Genomic DNA, 6,583 nt, shown 5'->3' with positions numbered 1-6,583 from the left:
CTCGCGACATCCGCGGGTCAGGGGTGGGAGCTTCGAGAAATGGGGCTTGTAGTCGAGATTAAAGGGAGTTCAGCGCCTGGTGTGTGTAGTAGCTCTGATTTACCAAGTTTAGCCTTGGGTCTTTCAGTTCTGGCTGCTCGCAGCACAGAGGTGCCGCGATGGTGGAGCATCCTTAGCGAGCAGGGAGGTGCTGGAGGCCAGGTACTGCTTCTGGACCCACCGTAATTTCCCTCTTGGTGTAATATTTTGCCCATTTTTACTTGAAGATGCCCTTCAAGGTGCTGACACCCAGTGATGGCAGAAAAGCCCATGCCCCTGCCCACCATGAACGCTCTCAGGTAGATGGCAGCACCCTGGTTTGGTATCAGTGGGCACTAAACAACAGCACAGTCCAGAGTCCAAAAGGGCCGGGAGCAGATGCGAATTCCGGACTTGAGAATGTGGGATCAGCAGCTTTGCTGATGAGGGTTAAGGTGCAATAGGGCCAAGGCAGCTCCATGCCGGAGCATCTCCCTGCAGCAGCACCTGCAGAAGCGAAGTGCGAGGTGCTCCTCTGCAGCCCAACACACTGGTCCAAGCCCACCTTCAGTGGTGATGTGGGTCAGCGTGCCCAGCTCTGCTGTGTTTCGGGGGATGCAGGGGTGCTCCTTCCTGCCTGCCAGCTCTACGTGGACTTACGTTGTGGAGGTGATTCTCCCCTTCTACTGTGCTCACATGAGAGCCCACCTGCAGTACTGCATTCGGCTCTGGGGCCCCCAACACAAGAGGGACGTGGACCTGCAGAAGCAAGTCCAGAAGAGGCTATGAAGATGATCAGGGGACTGGAGCACCTCTGCTGTGAAGACAGGATGAGAGAGTTGGGGTTGTTCAGCCTGGAAAAGAGAAGGCTGAGGCAGTCAGTTTGTTTTGGGATGATGGTTCCCATCTGGATATGCCCATTTCTTTCAGCTTTAAAGAAAAACAAAAATGTGGAGACTTAAATGCTGACTGAATTTTATATTCACTTGACCTGGGAGCATCACTTTGCGCTGTCAGACGTGTTCAGCAGCTCACTGCATGCCTCCCGTCAAGGAAGATGCTCCTCTTCTTCCCTAGATGTACCGCAGGGAAAGTCCTTGGTTCAATCCAGGACTTCAGCAAAGTCTTGATCCTTCTTTCCAGACAACGGTGGGAACTTGCCATTGCCTTAAATGCATGAGCAGCCCCACAACCAGGACCTGCAAGCCAAAAATGCAAGCTAAGATGATCTCCAAGTAGTGCTGCAACAACTCTTTTACAGTCATCCTTTTACAAGATAATTACAGACATAACTTACGGGGTAATAAACAGGGATAACTTCTAATCTGCCTGCAATAGAACTAATGCCAGTAACCTGTCTCAGCGTGGTGGAACCAGAAAAAACCCTCCTTCCTTCACCGAGTTTTATGGAAGTAAGGCAAAAATCAAGAGTGAGCAGTGATGGTCAGGTCACTGTGTCACTTGGGCTGTGCGGCATGGTTCCATAGCCTTATTTTTACTAAACTCATTGCCCAAGAGCTAGATAAAATGAGAGAGGCTTTTCTCAAGGACACATGCAAGCGGATGCATACAGCCTCCTGATGTCACTGCTCCCAAGAACTCCCAACGCGGCATGCACGGGGAGCGACATGCTGGCAGCCCATTCATTTTCACTGACATTTTGGGTTAAGCAGCTGTAGAAATGACAACAACAGGAGGTGAAATGGCCCGAATATAAATTAAGCTTTTGCTCCCCCTGTGCCTGATGTCTCCGTCTCACCCAGGGGTTCAGCATCCTCCAGGAACATCGGGCTGGAACATGTCACTAATGTAACAGCAGCAACGGGAGCAAGGCACCAAACACAAACCAACCACCTGGTTTCTTGTGCCTCATAAATAAAATGCTTTGTAAATGCACCTCATATATAAAATAAATACAATAATAGTGATTTCCTTTGGTTTCATCAACCGAGAAGCTGACACCAACGCAAGGTGCTGCCAGAAGAGCTGGTCCCATCCTGTGGCTCAGGTTTTGGCTCTTGGATGGGCTCATTTCTGGTAGGCAAGTGGGTGGTGCCATGAGAGGTAAAAAAGCCATTCTGGCTTTCTCCCTTCATCTCCCTCTCATTTATTTCTTCCTTATCTCTCCCTATTGAGTTTCCCACTAGGGACATTTATTTTCCCTCTATCCTCTGTCTGGTTTTAAGCCACCTCATTTATTGTGAAGTAACTGACTCGCCCGAGCTGAGCAGGATCAGCAGATAGTGGAAATCAGTGTTTATGGGGGAAAAGACAGAGCAAATGCCAGGGAAACATGGACGGGAGCTGCTTGAGAAAAGGGCAAGGTGTGAAGACAGGGGATAATAGAAAAAAGTTAGGGTTTTGTTTCTCCAAATCAGATCAATAGCAACCAGATGCTTTACAGCCATTTCTCCTTTAAGCTGAACAGCGATGTCCCAGGTTTCTTTTTTCCCTGCATCCCCGGCTCCAGCAAGCAGGCAGGGGGAGACCCTTTCCCCATCATGCCCAAGCCCTTCTCCCCAGGACCCCCACTAAAGCCTTTTCAGAGCAGGGGCTTGAGCCTAATTTACAGTATAAGGGTAGAGTTGGAATAGCCTGAGGGCTTGGCTCTGCCAGGAGAGTATCTTGGCTGCCTTGTCAGGGTCTTGTGTGCACCCGAGACTAAGAAAATAGGGGTGAAAGTTGCAAAATTTAATATATTTCCTAATTTTATAGGTCTGCCCTTCTTCCGAAATGGTTTACTCCTAGTTTTGTGGCTCCCGGTTCTTGCAGTTAGTAAAGCACCCTGTAATATCCATGGGTATGTGTGTATATTAAAAAATACATAATTATATATTATATGTATGCTTTATTTTCAATGTTATATAAATATATATTTACATATTTATCTCTAATATAAGCATGCATAGATAAATCCAATTAATTACAAATGTATATTTATACTACATACATATAATCTCAGGAGATGCATCCGGGTGCCCAGCAAAGCAGATATGTTACACACATGGATCCCCAAGGATGTGTGTGTGTGTATATATTTTTGTATAAACATATATATTTATATTTGTTGTATAAATATATATTACTATGTAAATATTACTGTATATAATTCTATATAGTCCAATATATTTCATATATTTTTGTATATTCTATAAATATATGTATAATATAAAGGTGTATATATAAATAAGTATTTAATATCTATACCTGTGAGGTGCACAGAATACATGTCATTATATATAGCAATATATTAGTATATTAATGTATATTTAGGGTTTGGTTTGGTTGGGGGTTTTTAAATCAGGTTTTTGGCAGGAAGGGGCAGTGAGTGGCTGTGAGTCCACCTCCTGGCCCCCTCACTGAGGCGCATGGGGCATTCCCTGCCGGAGCTCCACCACCTCCTGCCTGTCCAGCGAGCGCAAACACCTCCTGACAGATTCCCAGGGTGCCCTGGGACTCGTTTCCTGTGCCCAGCACCCATTCGCAGTGTGTCCTAAGCGAGAAGAGGCTCATCAGCGAGCACCATTGGTCCCACTCCAGTTGCCCCTTCAAACCGCCTCTGCTGACTGGGGAGCAGCGAGTTAAAACACAAGCCCGGGAGGATGTAAAGCACTGCATTACAAATGTAATAGCCCAAAGAGTTCACGGCTTTAAAATCACATCATTATCGAACACCCTCCTTGGGCTCTGGTCTGCGGTACCCCAGGACTCCAACACAGCGCACAGGAACCTGCGTTCTTCCATAATCTTTCCCAAGTGGTTAAAAAGGCATAAAAAGCCATGATCTGTGGCCAACAGTGTAAGGCTCCTCCAGCAGTGAAGCAGGTGGAGCTGAGCAAGGGCTGTATGAGCAGGGTATGGATAGGGAGATGCCTGTGAACAGGGCTGAGCATCCTGGGAAAACCATTGAGGCGCTTCAGCTGATCATTGTGGGGGCTTTCCTTTTAATTTTATATAAAATGAAATGAAATAATGAAATGAAATGAAATAAAATAATGTAAAATAAAATAATATAAAAAGTAATGAAATAAAATACTATTTTAAATTTAAATTTTTTGTCTTTTTTCTTCAACATGTTTGAAGCCAGGATGCACAGCACACCTTTGGGGCAACAGCTGAAAGCCACTGGATCGGAAAAAGCCTGGTTGCACCCAAAAATCTCCTGTTAGTATTGGCAGGGTCTGCCTGGAGGTTTTGGGCATTGGCACTCAGAGCACCCTTGGACAGTGTTTCTGTGAAGCAGCAAACCAGCACACAACAGGGGCAGCAAGGGCAGGGTCTTCTGGTTTTGAGGGGGTTTAGTGGCGGTGGGAACTGCTGGAGCTGCTCAGGAGCCATAAGGTAATGGGGGTTATTTTTGTCCACAAATAGAGTGGAATAATTCAGCGTCTATTTTTAACACCCTTCTTGCAGTAATTGAGCATCACCTGGTGCCTTATGGCACGTCGGCCTGCAAACAGCATGCATGTAACTCCTGATGCAAAGCTTGTGAGGGAGCTTTGTTTGGAATAACGAAGCCCTTTCTGGTCTGGAGATGTTGGTGTGGCAGAGGAGAAGGCAGGGTTTCTGTATGTCCTGTCCCATAAGCTGCTTCTCCACACACTGGAAGACTTTCTTCTGACTTTTCATAGGAAACAAGGACAAGCCCTTATGGCAAACGACAGATGAGTCTTGTCCTCACCACCACCCGGTCATCACCATGTCACATTTGCCCCAGGTCTATTCCCACCACTGTAATTAAGGGCAAATCAGGCGTCAGCTCACCCCGTTGGACACAGCCATATTAATTCCTGGCATGGTGCTCTTCCTTTCGGGGCTGAAAGCCAAGCACTGGGGAGATGGGAGGAAAACAGCTGGTTACAGCCACAGCAGGGTGAGAGCCTTCCCTGTTTTTCCCTGTGTGCTCAAGGCTGGACTCAGGACCTAGCTCAGACAAGGTGGCTGTGGTTGTACATCTGTGTGCCCGCTTACACATCCCAGGTGGAAAATGCCTCACGGTGAGTCCTGCCAATGATCCCTAGCTGCCCATTGAGGTTGTCTGGGAATGCTAACATCAAAATATCCTGCTTTGGGGTTGTAGGTGAAGCCACGAGGCAAGGAGGCTCTGTTGAAGAGGCACCAGGACTGGGCTGTTGGTATTTCCATGCTGGTGAGACAGATGCAACAGGGAAGCAAAACAGAGATGTCACGATCCCTTCAAGTATCAGGATGGTGAGGAGCAGAGGAGGCAGCAGCCTCCTTGCCCTGAGTCCACACTTGACGGCTACAGCTTCTTCCTCCACACCAGCAGACCCACTCCAGGGGGGGCGGGAGCAAGAAGCACAAATCTCAGCACTCATCCAGGATGGGAAATTACAGAGCTGTGCTACCAACTGGCTTCCCACCAAATGTCCCATCCTTTTTTTCCAAATCAGCACATTTTTAGTATTTATAATTTTTTGCATGGTTACCCAAACACCAAGTTTCTGAGGGAAAACAAAGCCATGTTCACAAGCCCATGCGCGGCAGCATGATGGAGTTTGTCCCAGTGAGGGAATGGTGCTCTTCAGCCAACTCCTAGTCCTGCAATGCTGCAAAACCAACCAGAGGACCAACCCCAGTGTGTCCAAGTGGCCCTTCTTCCCCCTGAACTGCATAAAATAAATCAATTTGCATTTTATTTCTTTATTTCTTGGCTGTGCCAAGCAGTACCTTAATGACAGATCACTCCTTCCCTGGCATGTGCAGGATTATATACACCACTACTGGGGTAAAGAACCAAATATCACCCGTTCTCAAGCATATAACAAATTCTCCAGGCCACCTGATCTTTTCTGGGCCCCTGTGATTTGACTAGAGGAAGCATATCCCATGATGGTAGTGCTGGCAAGCACCCAGGGGATGGAGCAGCACAAAGGGCCAGTGGTGAGCTCTGGGTTTCCAGCTGTGCTATGTCCTCAGGTGTTGCCTTGGGACCCACTGGTTTCCTTTGTATATAGTGGGCTGCAGGTCGGAGCGACAGCATTGGGAAAAACCAACACGACTGAAGCTGCTGCATCCCAAAACTTAATTGGCAATGTGAGGCTTCCCAACAGCCCAGTGCCTCTCCACAGCTGCTTCTCGTAGACACAACACGTGGTGCAAATACCACCTTCATGAGGTCACACTGCAGTAATTTCATGGAGGAGGAATGAGGCATCCCCATGGAAATTTGGCAGGCTTGTGCTGGAGCAAGAGCCAGGATGGCCTCAAGCCTGGAGCCACGGCTGGGTGAGGATGCCCTGACCCTGGGAGAAATCTGCACAGAACATGTGGTCCCTTTGGGCCCCCAATGTCCGTTCAGGTGCTTATGTTTAAGAAGATGTAGGAGGAAGGCAAGAAACGCCAGCTGCTAACCCATCCCAAATAGCGGGTTTGTTATTGTTGACATTGCTTTCATTATGGTTTAATTTTAGGTCTTCTCATTTGGGGCACATTCTCTGAAGATTAAGTCTGTAATAGAAATAATGTACTTATTGATGCAAATGAGCATGTTTCTCATCTCTGTCATGTCTCTTGTTTCGAGCTAAGTCATCCAATGCCAGGC

The sequence above is a fragment of the Lathamus discolor genome, chromosome 5, assembly GCF_037157495.1.
Source record: "Lathamus discolor isolate bLatDis1 chromosome 5, bLatDis1.hap1, whole genome shotgun sequence".
Lineage (NCBI taxonomy): Eukaryota > Metazoa > Chordata > Aves > Psittaciformes > Psittacidae > Lathamus > Lathamus discolor.
The sequence above is the reverse complement of the archived record's forward strand: the minus strand, read 5'-3'. Positions refer to the sequence as shown.